The sequence below is a fragment of the Leucopleurus acutus genome (assembly GCF_964270905.1).
Source record: "Leucopleurus acutus genome assembly, chromosome: 7".
NCBI classification, from domain to species: Eukaryota; Metazoa; Chordata; class Mammalia; order Artiodactyla; family Delphinidae; genus Leucopleurus; species Leucopleurus acutus.
Genome location: NC_139150.1, coordinates 62,730,529 through 62,744,116, shown reverse-complemented (window position 1 = coordinate 62,744,116; position 13,588 = coordinate 62,730,529). Strand labels below are relative to the sequence as shown.

General features: G+C 41.8%; 1 protein-coding gene across 2 annotated transcripts in view; it reads left to right on the top strand.

Annotated features, from left to right (window-relative positions):
* Positions 1–1,134: 1,134 nt before the first annotated feature.
* MPDZ (multiple PDZ domain crumbs cell polarity complex component) overlaps positions 1,135–13,588 on the top strand; it is a 171,459-nt gene continuing 159,005 nt past the window's right edge. Inside the window, exon 1 of one of the 2 annotated variants that reach the window (XM_082843314.1) lies at positions 1,135–1,205. The gene's annotated coding sequence lies outside the window, so the exon portion shown is untranslated. Of the gene's footprint in view, positions 1,206–2,407; positions 2,674–13,588 lie in introns of those variants that run through there. The other variant, XM_082843313.1, reaches the window with a different exon arrangement.

The following is a 13,588-nucleotide window of genomic DNA, read 5'->3' as shown; positions in this document are numbered from 1 at the left end:
TGATAAGGTATGCAACATTTTGCTAGGCTCTGAGGATGATCTGGTGAAGTGGGCCCTGCTCTTGAGTAGTTTATGGTCTAAGTGGGAAGAGAAACATTGCATATATAGCTAAATGTATAATTTCAAAGTAGGATGAATACTGTGAAGCAAAAGTACAGATGAGAATGTATCTCAGTGGGTTTATCCTAACTTGTGGGAATCATGGAGTAATGTCCATGGCTGTGCCATTCACTGAAACACTGAACTGTGAAAGATGGCCAGGCCTGAGCAAATATCATGGTTCCATTCTGGGTAATCTAGGTTTGAGACAGGCATATGGGCAAGTCAAATAAACTCAGATAGATGGAGAAGTCTGCATTGATGATAACAGCTTAGGAATCCTTAACCAATAAATGATAAGCTAGAGGTGAGAATGAACTGACTTAGGGATAGAGTTGAAAAGAGGGACTATCACTAAGTCTTGAGGAATTCCATTTAAAGATTCGGGAGAGATTAGTTGGCAAAGAATATCAAAGAGTGGTCTGAAGACAGAGGCAGAGCAACTTTGCAGCTAATAAAGGTGAAGATTCTGGGTCCTTCTCTTGCTTGGGAGGAACCCTAGCAACGAGTTTACACGGTCATATATTTTTGTAAAATTTTCACAAGAAAGATATCTTTGTTTTTCTTTTCTAAAGGCAGAGCCCCAAATTGTATGAGCCTCAGGTCTCACACTTCTGCCCCTAACTAAGAGGAAGGAGCAAAACCAAGAGTGAGTGATTGCCTGGAATTACAAGGGGAGGGGAACAGTTCAGGAAGAGAGAGTGCAACAGTTATGAACGCATCTGAAGAGACAGGAATATGAGGAGAGAAACACATCCACTGGATTTAGGTAGTGGGAGGTCACTGGTGTCCCTAGCAAGGGCCCGTTCTGTACTATGAAGGGGTAGGAAGCCAGATGCAGTTGGTTGGTTTCAACAAACTTAACTAAGAAGGAGAGGGGAAAAGTGTGGTAGCTGGGGAGAGACAGGTTTGGGAAGTAGCTTATTTGTTTCCTCTCTCTCTCTCCCCGCTCCCTCCCCGCTTCCCTCCCTCCCTCCCCTTCTGTCCTTCTATTTCTCTTTTCTCCTTTTTTGTCTCTTTTTCAGAATGGAGAGACCTGAGAGTGCTGATTGAAAGGTTATGCAACATAGAGATGTGTTGAAGAGACAACGAACAGAAAAGATAAGGTAAATGAATTTTTCCTTTATCCTATCTTAACTTTCATTTTCAAAAGACCCAGAGGAAATGAATATCCATAGACTATGAAGGAATCTACTCCATGTTTTTGTTTCCCCGTGGGAAAATCTATACCAATTCATATGTTTATAAAAGAGCAAGCGTCCTTGGGCTGAAGACACTCTCTTCAGCCCAGGGCACTGAGCTGACTACTCAACTCCTAGTCATTTACAGGCAAATGTTCTATTTTGCAGCTTTCTGAAAATATCCACTTAAAAACTTAAACCAGTTTCCCTCTGAAGTCTTGTATATTTTATAAACTGTGTTTCCCCTTAAATAGTTGGTGAATATTGTAGAAATACAAATCCGTTTTTTAAGACAAACCAAATTTACAAGTCTGCTAAAGAAAAACAGACCTTTAATTCAGGATATTAAAATAAATTCTTTAAATATTTAATTGGGCTTCTGAGTATCCTTTGATGTATACTTTAATATTAGACTTATGTATTGAAAAAGGGAGCAATTTTCCTCCCCAGAGAATATTCCTGGGACTAAGGGAATTGAGAATATCAGAAAGAAAACCTTAAATGGCACAGAATAGAAATGAGTATGTTTTTCCTGGCACCGTGTATTTCTGCACCCTTCCTCCACTATTTGTTTGTTTTTTAGTTGGATCATCTGTCTGAGAATGGACATTGATGCGCTAAAAGTTACTTTCTAGAAAGTTAGATTAGCCCCGCCCCCAAGCATCCTCATTAAAGTGCTTCTCATCACTTTAATGAGCTACCAGAGAGCAATCCGCATTTAAAAAAAAAAAAAGTCCTCAAAACTAGAAATAGAGGCTACCGGTTCCCGCAGGTTACCAGATTCAGCAAATAAAAATACAGGCTGCCCAGGTAAATCCGAATTTCAGATAAACAAAGAATTTTTTAGTGTATAACCTAAACGTTGCATGGGACAGACTTGTCCAAATTAATGCTTCTTTTTTATTTGACCTTGACATTTAAGGGGGCTTTTCTCCAGCAACCGTGCGGAACCCACTCCCCACATCCCCCGCCGAGCGCCCGCGGAGCTAGTTTAAACCCCGGAGCCTGCCGGCTGGGCCGCGCCCCCTGATTGGCCGAGGCGCGCCAGCCGCCCCGCCGGCCGAAGGCGTCACGCAGCCCTGGCAGCCCGGGCCCAGCCGCCGCAGCCGCCTCCGCGGCAGCCCCGGTCGGCGCAAGTGCGGCGCGCGCAGGGGGAGGGGGCGCGGCGGAGCGCGAGGCTGGCGTCGGGCCGCCGGCGGCCGGGCAGGATTAAGTTTCTCGGTGAGTGGGAGCGTCAGTGCGCGTTCCTCCCGAAGCTCCTCGCCGGGACGTTACTTCAGGACAGAAGAGAGCGAGCGTGGGCGAGGCGAGGCTCCCAGTGTCCCCGGCGACCCCAGCTCTCCAACCCTCCGTTCCTTTCGCGTTCCCGCCGGCGGCGGCCGCCGCGAGCAGGGTAAGCAGCGCCGGGGCCCGGGCCAGGAGGCCGGAGCGCGCCCCCGTGCCCTGCGCGCGCACCGGCCGGGAAGGTGCGCGGCCGCCCGGGGCTCGGCGCGCGGGGCGGGCGGGCGGCCCACCCTGCGCGGCCTGGCGCAACCGGGAAGCAGCTGCTCCTCTGATTGTTGAAAATGATGGGGTCTGGAAGTTTCCTTTGCGACTCGCCGGGTCCCCAAGCGGTCGTTCCGGTTCTTTCAGCCACTTCTCCCCTCCTTTTGCTCTTGTTGATTCTAAGAGGTTGAAAAGTTTCGTCTTTTTGTTCGCCAGGAGGGGCATAGTAAGGGTGCTGAGGAGGCGGACCCCGGGCCTGGCACGCGGGCCGGGCGCAGCGGGGCGCGGGAGCCTGTTGCTGTCTGCTGCGGTGGCCGCGCCCCGGGTTGGACGCCCACTCTATCGTTACGCGGGGGTGGGGAGACGCGCCCCCAGACTGGCGCCTCTTGCCTCGGCTGCGGGACACCCAGAGCGCGCGGCTCACTGGTATCCGCCCCCACTTTTCATCCCTCTCCCTGACGCCAGTGCCCTTTCGTCAGCTGTCCGCGTTGGTGGGATGTTTTGCTCCCGCCTACCCCTTTATCCCCCCACCCCGCGACGATGGGGCGCCTTTGTCCGCAGTTTCGCAGCCCCGGGATGCCGGATGTTTGTGGGGAAGCACTGTTCCGAAGTGGTGTGTGTGTGTGTGTGTGTGTGTGTGTGTGTGTGCCGATGGCGTGGAAATTCATGCTGGGACTGCGGAGAGGGGGAGGGGCCGGGAGAGGGTGGGAGGGGCCGCTGCTGCTCTGTGTCCAGGGGCGAGTAGGGGCCGGTGGGAAGTCTCCGTCCATCTCAGCAGCTGGGGCTGCCGAGGTTGCTCTGCTGGGGCGGGATCCGGGTTTGGACGCTGCGGGTCTTGGGCGGAGTGGGTGCGGGTGGCGGCTAGTGTTTCAGAAGTGTCATCAGATAAGAGGACCTTGACTTCACCAACCTAGAAGGAAGACTCTCCAAATTCTTTTGGTGTCGAGAGGGGAATAATCTGAAAAGTGGCCAGACTCTTGTCATCCAGCCTTGTTGGACAGCTGTGGCGTAAACATCCCGTTTGTGTTTCCGTAGGCATTCCTCATTTAGGTTGCCTTTAACAGAATAAGTAACACCTACTCTGAAACATTTATGAAGTGATGGAGTGGGTTTCAGGGTTACATGTTGCATTTGGGTATAGGGAACTACAATGAACTTTTTGTAGGAGTCGCATCATCTAAATTTGTAAAATATATGCTTTAGCCCCGGTAGAATTTAGGTAAATAACTGCATTTAAAACCCAACAAAACTTGGAAGTTTCTTGGCTTGAATTCTAATGCAGTGCACCTGTGCCTTTGCCTGAGGGGGGAGCTGAGAGGGTTTAGAGGGTGGTGGGAATAATCTTGTCTGGTATGCCCAGATTCCCTGCTTGCTGATGGGCTAGTTTACAGATGGGCCAAGTTTATCTAGACTGAACTCTATCCCCCACTGCCCCCTCACTCCCCCCTCCCATCTCAGAGTTCACATTAGGGTCCTTAAAAGCAGAGGTCTGTAAACTTAAGGACCAAGGGCCAAATCTGTCTGCTGCAGCCTGTTTTTTTCTCTACGGTTTAAGAGCTAGGGATGGTCTGTACATTTTTTAATGGTTGAAAAACAAAATCAAAAGAATAATATTGCATGACATGTGAAAAATATATGAAGATCAAATGTCAGTGCACATAGTTTTATTGGTGCACAGCCACTCTCATTCTTATTGTCTGTGATTCTTTCTTGCTGTTTGTGGCTGCTTTCGCAGCAGCAGTGGCAGATTTGAGTAGTTGCATAGTTGAGACAGAGATGGAGAGCCTTCAAAGTCTGAAAAATTTACTGTCTTACTCTACAGGAATAGTTGCCAATCAAGACTAGGCTTCAAAAGTATTGCTTACATACTCCCTCATGTAATGAGCATATTGTTTAATTTCACTGCCTTTTAGGCCCTGTTTCTGGTGTTCTGTGAATTGGCAGACTGTTCCCCAGTAGGCAGACAAATTAATGTGTTGGATTTCTCATTTCCATGTTTCACTCTCAAAAAGTTTTCTTAACCTTTTGGTATCTTTTTAAGAATCTAGGCTGAAGTGGGGTTTGTGATTCAATATATAGTTGTATCTCAGGATGCTCTGCAGTAAGTTCTGGTGACTTCTAGCTGCTCTGTTACCTGAGCAGCTTTGAGAATTATAGTTCTGCTTATTTAGCTAGACAGAGGCAGGGGTTAGGGGTTGTCATAAGTTCCTTTCCACAGGCAGGTTGTCACTTAGGCAGAGCTAGTTTGGGGAGCCCCTTGACTCTTCATCACTCGTCTTGCCTACGTCATTTGCAAAAACAAACAAAACAATTGATGAAGTTTGTCTCAACACATTACTACTAGATTGCTCAGATGCATACCATAACTCTTACGTGTGTTCCCTCCTTTTCCTTGGCTCCTTTCAGTATTTCTTTTCCCCTCTCTTGTTTCTGGTTTCCTTTCTCCATTTAACACACTCCTCCATTTCATCACGTGAGCCCCCTGACTGTTGTTGCTAGGGGACAGATGTATGTCAGTTTTTATTGTACTCCAAATTCCTATCGTATATACAATGCCCTGTTTGGCGGCGGAAGTCCTCTTTGCATCTCAGATACTTTTTTTTTGTATATCTTTATTGGAGTATAATTGCTTTACAATGTTGTGTTAGTTTCTACGGTATAAAAAAGTAAGTCAGCTATGAGTATACATATATCCCCATATCCCTTCTTGAGCCTCCCTCCCACTCTCCCTATCCCACCCCTCTAGTTCATCACAAAGCATCGAGCAGATCTCCCCGTGTTTTGCAGCTGCTTCTCAGTAGCTATCTATTTTATTTTTGGTAGTGTATGTATGTCAGTGCTGCTCTCTCACTTCATCCCAGCTTCCCCTTCCCCTGCTGTGTCAAGTCCTTTCTTTACATCTGCGTCTTTATTGCTGCCCTGCCACTAGGTTCATCAGTACCGTTTTTTTAAGATTCCATATATGTGCGTTAGCATACAATATTTGTTTTTCTCTTTCTGACTTACTTCACTCTGTATGACAGACTCTAGGTCCATCCACCTCACCACAAATAACTCAATTTCATTCCTTTTTATGGCTGAGTAACATTCCATTATATATATGTGCCACATCTTTATCCATTCATCTGTCGATGGACATTTAGGTTGCTTCCATGTCCTGGCTATTGTAAACAGTGTTGCAGTGAACACTGGGGTATGTGTATCTTTTTGAATTATGGTTTTCTCCAGGTATATGCCCAGTAGTGGGATTGCTGGGTCGTATGGTAGTTCTCTTTTTAGTTTTTTAAGGAACCTCCATACTGTTCTCCATAGTGGCTGTATCAGTTTACATTGCCACCAACAGTGCAAGAGGGTTCCCTTTTCTCTACACCCTCTCCAGCATTTATTGTTTGTAGATTTTCTGATGATGGCCATTCTGACTGGTGTGAGGTGATACCTCATTGTAGTTTTGATTTACATTTCTCTAATGATTAGTGATGTTGAGCATCCTTTCATGTTTGTTGGAAATCTGTATATCCTCGTTGGAGAAATGTCTGTTTAGGTCCTCTGCCCGTTTTTGGATTGGGTTGTTTGTTTTTTTGATACTGAGCTTCATGAGCTGCTTGTATATTTTGGGGATTAATTCTTTGTCAGTTGCTCCGTTTGCAGATATTTTCTCCCATTCTGAGGGTTGTCTTTTCGTCTTGTTTATAGTTTTCTTTGCTGTGCAAAAGCTTTGAAGTTTCATTAGGTCCCAATTGTTTATTTTTGTTTTTATTTCCATTTCTCTAGGAGGTGGGTCAAAAAGGACCTTGCTGTGATTTATGTCATAGAGTGTTCTGCCTATTTTTTCCTCTAAGAGTTTTATAGTGTCTGGCCTTACATTTAGATCTTTAATCCATTTTGAGTTTATTTTTGTGTGTGGTGTTAGGGAGTGTTCTAATTTCATTCTTTTACATGTAGCTGTCCAGTTTCCCCAGCAGCACTTACTGAAGAGGCTGTCTTTTCTCCATTGTGTATTCTTGCCTCTTTTGTCAAAGATAAGGTGACCATATGTGTGCAGGTTTATCTCTGGGCTTTCTGTCCCATTCCATTGATCTATATTTCTGTTTTTGTGCCAGTACCATACTGTCTTGATTATTATGGTAGCTTTGTAGCATAGTCTGAAGTCAGGGAGCCTCGTTCCTTCAGCTCTGTTTTTCTTTCTCAAGATTGCTCTGGCTATCAGGGTCTTACGTGTTTCCATACAAATTGTAAGTTTTTTTTGTTCTAGTTCTGTGAAAAATGCCATTGGTAATTTGATAGGGATTGCACTGAATCTGTAGATTGCTTTGGGTAATATAGTCATTTTCACAATGTTGGTTCTTCCAGTCCAAGAACATGATATATCTTTCCATCTGTTTGTATTGTCTTTGATTTCTTTCATCAGTGTCTTACAGTTTTCTGCATATAGGTCTTTTGACTGCTGAGGTAGGTTTATTCCTAGGTATTTTATTCTTTTTGTTGCAGTGGTAAATGGGAGTGTTTCCTTGATTTCTCTTTCAGATTTTTCATCATTAGTATATAGGAGTGCAAGAGATTTCTATGCATTAATTTTGTATCTTGCTACTTTACAAATTCATTGATTAACTGTAGTAGTTTTCTGGTGGCATCTTTAGGATTTTCTTCGTGTAGTTCATTTATCTTTTAAATGCATATATATGGTGAGGGAGTAGAGACTCTCCCCAGAGTTTACTGTATCTGTGCAAGGCTTGGTGCTTGGAGACATTGATGGAAATCCTTGAAATGTAATTTTGCATTGATCAGGCCTTTAGCCTTTAGCTGATGTGGTGGAGAGGCTCTGCTTTACAAACAAAGAAATGGACCCATTTCAGATTAAGGGATTTAGAAGCTGGGGAGTAACAGTTGCCTGGAAGATACTGTCCTGAGTTAAGAGCAGATTAATAGATTTGATTCAGGTTGAGTTGCAGGTGGGTTCCCTTTTGCATATTTATAATACGCAGAAAGTACTCTGTGCTTTTCACAAAATATCTTTGGGCAGGGTTGACGTCTTGGGTTGGAAATGTCCCTATATATGCTAGAGCAAATGACACATCTATCAGCAAAAGCTTCTCTGATTCAGAGTAAAGAAGCAAACAACTTCCTGTAGAATTCAGGACTGCTTGATGGTGCATGTGAATGATGATAATATCACCAGTTATATTTCCCAAACAGTTATATGTGCTCTTAAAACACGTTTGGCCTAAAGTAGGAATTCACTTGATATTGTTACATTGTTACATACATTATCAACCCCATATTTATAACAAGAAAGGTATTATTTTTTCTTGTAAATTAGTTTCCTGCTTAAAAGAGCATCACTATAAATACAGTTGGGAAATGATGTTTAATATGATAAAGTTAATGTACTATAATTAAATAATTATAGTGGGGTTCCACATGGGTGAATAAGAATAAGGAGATGAACTATTTCTAGATAGAGAAAACTGATACCATTGCCTTCCTGTGAAACACTTGCCAGGAAGATGAGGTCGTTATTCATTGAGTAGATGGTAATAGATGGATTAGGAGGTATGTTGAATTGGGTTAGGCACTGGGGAGAACACCAAATAAATACTGTTGGAAGCTTACTGTCTTAGTTGGAAAAATAGACACACAGAGGAAAGAACAAAAAGGTTTTACATGTAGTAAAAGTTACAGTGATTAAAGAAGTTAGACATCAACATTGGGTTGCTTGCTGGCAACTTGTAGATGGATGAGGGCCCACCCCAGTGACCTCATTTAACCTTATTTACCTCTTTAAAGACCCTCTCTCCAAATATAGTCATATTCTGAGGTACTGGGGGTTAGGACTGCAACATATGACTTTGGGGAGGAAACAATTCATAAATTCTTACAGAGACTGTAAGGCTCTCACAGACTGTAGGTTGTAAACTGGTGAGACCTTGAAGAATTGGACTGGCTTCAGGGTAAGGGAGGGAGGTCCTGTAGGAGGCTATTGTGGTGGTATACCTAAGCTGTATTGTGGTAATTTGATGTTTGGAAAGAGAGGGAAACTACTATGTGAGGAAAAAGTTATTTTATCTTTGGCCTGAGGCCGCTTGTTTTCTTTCTCCTGGTGTTCACTGGAAAATTGGCCCTTCCTTTTTGTAGACAGAGCATTAGTTTTCTTTTCAAGCATTTCATAAAAGCATCAATTTTCTTAAAATATTTCTTCTATCTCTCACAAAATGAGTAAAACATTAAATTCGCAAAGATGAAATATTAGTGTTATAAACATCTCACAATGGTTTTGGAGTGTGATTAAAACAGTAAAATTTATAATTTAAATTATATTGACCTAAAAACTGTGTGTATATCCTATACATGTTTTATGGTCAGATATTTGGCATAGTCTTTTTTCCCCAGAAATATCTTCCCCTTTTTGGAAAAATATAATTTAAAAAGTAATTCATATCCTATATATCATAAAGTAACAAAAAACTTTTTGAAGCGTTGAAATTATATTTGTTAGAGAAGTGTTAAAGCAGTTTTTCCAAATTTGGACAGCTGAGTTTAAAAAAAAAAAAGGTAAAACAAGGCTTAAATTCTTGCTTTTTTTCTTCTTGCCTGTGGTGGTTAAATTTGTTTGGTTGAGGGAATTCTTGTCTTTATCCTCCTGTTGGCTTTATTTAGATCTGCAAAATCAACATTCATTGTTATTTTCTTGTAAACCACTCTACCTCCGGATCTAGGGTGCCATAACTAAATGCAGGAGGGGAAAGTGAAAGAGAAAACACTTGTAAGAAAGGAAAAGACAGAAACATCAGCTACTGGACAACAAAAACTCAAGGAAAAACCTATTTAGTTTGTGTTGATGATTTAATGTTGATAGTATGAATACCTTTTGGGATACTTTTTTTTTTTTTTTTGCGGTACGCGGGCCTCTCCCGTTGCGGTGCACAGGCTCCGGACGCGCAGGCTCAGTGGCCATGGCTCATGGGCCCAGCCGCTCCATGGCATGTGGGATCTTCCCGGACCGGGGCACGAACCTGTGTCCCCTGCATCGGCAGGCGGACTCTCAACCACTGCGCCACGAGGGAAGCCCCTGGGATACTTTCCATTTACTCTATTGCTTATGTTTTATAACTATAGTTATAGTAAAATACATAAGGTAATTCTTTCTTTTAGTAACTTTTTTTGATGATAAAAAAGCACGTTTAAAAAATATGGACAACATGAGCTTCCCTGGTGGTGCAGTGGTTGAGAGTCCGCCTGCCGATGCAGGGGACACGGGTTCGTGCCCCGGTCCGGGAAGATCTTACATGCCGCGGAGCGGCTGGGCCCGTGAGCCATGGCTGTTGAGCCTGCACATCTGGAGCCTGTGCTCCGCAATGGGAGAGGCCACAACAGTGACAGGCCCACGTACCGCAAAACAAAACAAAACAAAATACATACATATATATGTGTGTGTATATATATATATATATACACACACACACACACACACACACACACACACACACAACATAAACAACTGCAAAGAAGCAGAAAAACTTAGCTGCAATTCTGTCATCTAGGTACTATCCCTCCCCAAAGAAAACAAGTATTTTGTGAAACGAGAATGCTTAACTTATTTTGATATACAAATGAACAAGTACAGCCATTGGTCAGTAGTTTTCAGTAATTGCCCTTTCTCTCAGTGAGGATAAAATGATTTGAGATTATTAAACATTCATACGTTTGAACTGACATTAATTGCACCTGTTTGAACCAATGTCTCTTGACTCTTTGAGGAGGTATAATATGCCTAACTACCATATGGCACACAGGACACCAGTGGGGAATGCATTTGTAATTCTTGATCTGGGCTTAAAATTAAATGTTCCATAGACCTATAGTTAATTTTGCAGTAACTTTACATTATGTATTGATAATTAGGTGGTCCCTAGCATGCCTTGCTTCAGGGAACGTGCTGAAGAAAATGGTCATGGGAGTCTGTTATCCTGTGCTTATAAGACATCACTACACTAACAAAACTGTGATGACAGAACCATAAATATTGAAGATTATTTTACAGTTTAAAAGATCTTCTCTGATCTATACAAGGTATGCCCAGCTTCTCTTATATTTTGCTAAGCACCCCTCCCAAACAGGTCCTGTTTGTCTAAGGCATTACTGGATAAAGTTAAAGAAGGTTTAGACCAGATGTTCCCATTTTCTTCCCCCAGTCTTTCAAGTGTATGTCATTTTAATAAGTCAGGCATGAAGTCTGCCTCTGGGCAACATTTATTTCCTGCTGTAGCGCTGGAGGGGCCTCAACTATAGGATTCAGTGGAGTTTTGCCTGACACCCTCTCCCTCCTTTCTACCACATTCACGGTTTTCCTGGGACTAGTGAATGTAGTCATCCTGTTCCGGTTGAGAAAAGTACAGCACTGGAATGTCTCTTTATACTATAAACTTTGCAGAATGTACATATATACATATATCTATCTATATTAATAGCCCCCGGGCCTGGATTATTGCCCCCTAGGCAGTGCTATTAAGTTCAGTGAACATCTGTTGGGTGCTAAACTCAGGACGTTAGGCTTCCCCCTTCTCTCAGGGAGGGGAGAGGGCTTGTTTAAGTATTTTACTGAGGTATAATTTATAGTTCACATATGATGAACTGCACATATTGAAAGTGTACAGTTTGTTGACTTTGGACCCTTGTGAAACCAGCCTCACAATCAAGACAGTGAACATATCCATCCCCCGCAGATTTTCCTCACACCCCTTTGTAATCCTTTCTTGCCTCTCCTACTTCCCTATCTCAAAGTAACCACTGATCTGCTTTTTGTCACTATAGTTTGCATTCTCTAGAGCTTTAAATAAATGGAATCATACAGTGTGTTCTTTTTGTCTGACTGCTTCACCGTGTATTTTAGGATTCATCCTTGTTGCCTGTACTCGTGGTTTATTGCTGTTTATTACTGAGAAATGTTCATTTTATGGATATACCATTCAGAGTTTTTGAAATAGTTTTAGAATTCTCCTATACTTCATCCATTGTCTTGTAGTGTACTTGTGCTTGGATTCAACTATGTTGTGTCAGACTTTTGTATCTGACAGTTTTATTCAGTCTTCTTAAATTCATGCCCCTTTTGGATCAACATAAAATTTAAGTACCCTTATTTAATGTTTACATGAAGTTCAAAAATATGTAAATCATATTTTATTAGAAAAAACCCTGGCAATTGTAAAATAGGGAGATTTAAATTTTTCAAATTTTTGAAAATATCCGGTGATTAATTTTTTTAAAGTCACGTGAGCGTTGAGGTTTTCCACAAGCTTTTGTATACTACGTTGTGAAGTCAGTTTCAGTATTGAGCCCAAAACTTTATTTCCAGATTGCTTGCCTAATTCTCCTGACCCACGTGCATATTTTTGGTAGTTCTTATAATTTTTGGTAGATTTATTGGTCACTTCTTATGACAACTTTATGTGACAGTCCTATAGTGATTTGGATAACAAAGGAGTAATTTGGCACCTGAATTATACACATAATTGCCATTCATTATATGTTACACCTAAGATCATCAGACATACCAAGAATTGGAGAAAGGATGGTCATTATATTATGAAAACATGTTATTCTTACTGGGGTCATTCAGGTTTTTCAGGCCATTTTTAACATTTTTGTGTTTGTCTCTACTCCCTGATCACTTGATTGAAATTGAGTGGCTAAACAATAAAAAAAACACAAACCCCAAAGCAGCAACACCATTTAAAGCAGATGTGCTGTCTGGATTATTACAGAAGTAAAGGTTCGTTTATAATCTTAATTTTAACAGTCCTTTGAGTACCATAGTAAAATACAGTTAATGCATGTAGTTAAATAGTAGATGTGTTAATTAAGAAGCAAATAGTCATGTTTATTGAAAGAGAATGAGACCTTTTAAATCGTTTTCAGAGGCGAAGTACCAAGTGGTCAAGATGGCCTTAGTGAGTCCTATAGACTTACATAGGGTGACTAAATAGTGTAGCCTATTAAAGTTATCTCTGAATTAGTAATTAGGAGATTGAATTGGTCCATGCTTATTTATCTTACGTGGGTAAGATTTGTGTTTGGGTAGATTCATATTAATTCAGACTTCTTTAAATAATTTTCCCTTCTCTGAGCAACTTGGAATCTTGCCAGCACGAAGTAAGTTGTTATGTCTTTGGCTGACTTTCCTCATTGTATTCTCAGGAGTGTACACTACCACTGCTTGATGAGCTTATCAGCTGATTTAGACAGTGACACCTCTTTGCTTTCAGAGGGATACAGAGTTCTCTCTAATGAGTCTTTAGTACAGATTATGAAAAACACTACTTTTATTACTGTGAAGAAATTTTAATTTCTTCTTGAACGTTTGCATATTCAGTTAATGGAAGATCCAGAGGTGAATTTGTTTTGGTTTAGTGTGGAGGTAAATAAGAGAGCATCATGGCTGATTTATATTTTTTAGATGTATTCTCCTACGTGTATGTAGATATTATTTCATCGTGGAGCTTGCTGGAGTATTTTTGATTGCACTGGAATTAAAAAAATTTTTTTATATGGCTCTTTAACTTTTAAAGTAATATTTTTCTACAGTGTTATTTTATTATTATCCTATTATAAGGTCAGCTTTTTTCTTTGTTTTTTAAAAATATCTTTATTGGAGTATAATTGCTTTACAATGTTGTGTTAGTTTCTGCTATATAAGAAAGTCAATCAGCTATACATATACATATATCCCCATATCGCCTCCCTCTTGCGTCTCCCTCCCACCCTCCCTATCCCACCCCTCTAGGTAGACACAAAGCACTGAGCTGATCTTCCAGTGCTATGCGGCTGCT